Raw genomic sequence first — 1,409 nt, forward strand, 5'->3', positions numbered from 1 at the left:
CTTTTAATAACCTATAATGAAAAAGAATCTGAAAAGGTATATATATATATATATGAATTACTTTGCTGTACACCTGAAAATAACACAACATTGTAAATCAACTATATTTCAATAAAAAATTTTTTAAAAATTCAGCTTGATGAGCTCTTTACATGAGCATCTTTCTGTACAGTGCCTGACTAGGCATTGAGGGTGGGGGGCATGGGAAGGCAACAAGAAGAACAAGATGAGCCCGTCCTCACTGTGACTAGAGTATAGGGCTGGGGGAGGAAATTCGGTTAGAAGGAAAAGCATGGAGGTCTTTGGAGGGTCTCCACTGCCTGGACTTGGTCTGCAGAGAGAAGGGCAAGGGGGTGACAGGATTAGCATGATCCTTAAGAAGATCATTCGGGGAGCTGTGGGAGGACAGACAGGGAGGGTGGGGACAGGTGATGGAAGAGGCTGGGCCATCCTTCCAGGTGATGAGAGCTCAGGCCAAGGGGTGTATCCAGGGAGCCCCCCTTATTGACCGGCGGGCTTCTCTTTAGGATTGCAGGCAGGGAACAAGCTGAATCACCCCCTCGCCAGTGCCCAAAAGAAGAGTGTCCTCTAGACCAGCAGTCCTCAACCACGGCTGCCCGATGAACACAACTGGGGAGCTTTAGAAATGCTGAGCCCTGGGTCCCATCCCCAAGTATTCTGATTTAACTGATCCAGGGTGCAGCCTGGGCATGGGGATATTTCAGAGCTTTCAGAGGATTTTAAAGTACAGTGGAGTTTGAGAGCCACTGCTTCAGAGCATCATCGAACACAGCAGGAGCCTCACGGGTCTGTCCCCAGACAAGTTCTCCCACCTCCTCCGGAATAGATGCCAAGCAGGAGACCACTGTCTTTATCAGACTCTGGTTTGGGAGGTTTTCTGGGGAAGTGACAACTGTGTCTTCAGTGGCGTTGAGAATATTCGGCTACTTTTGCTCAGTATTACCCATGACTTTCTGCCTTTCAGAAATTTGTTCGTCACTTAATCCGCTGTTGATCCCTCTTCCTGTTTTCCTCATCATTATGCGTCTATTTCCTTCTGTCCATCACTGCCTTCACCATGGGATTTAGAGAAGGCAGGAGGAAAGCACATGTGTGCAGGGAGCCACTCTGGCCTGGAGGCTCCTTTTGTCTTTTATGGGAGCAGATGTGAGGGGAAGGATTGTGGCCCTCGGGGCATCCAGCCTCCCCGGTCCCCAGTGGTTGAATACAGGAAAAGGACACCACTTTAGGTATATTCATAAAGAAGCTGGGTTCTGTTCCAAGATGCTGGGGTGTGCATTTGGAACTGGAAACAGACACTTGCAATCTGTAACCAATAACCACAGTAGTTGGATGTGAAGTAGGTCAACCCGTCCATGGGCGAGGCCACCCAGAGTTGCTCTCTTCTC

This window comes from Lagenorhynchus albirostris, chromosome 1, assembly GCF_949774975.1.
Source record: "Lagenorhynchus albirostris chromosome 1, mLagAlb1.1, whole genome shotgun sequence".
NCBI lineage: Eukaryota > Metazoa > Chordata > Mammalia > Artiodactyla > Delphinidae > Lagenorhynchus > Lagenorhynchus albirostris.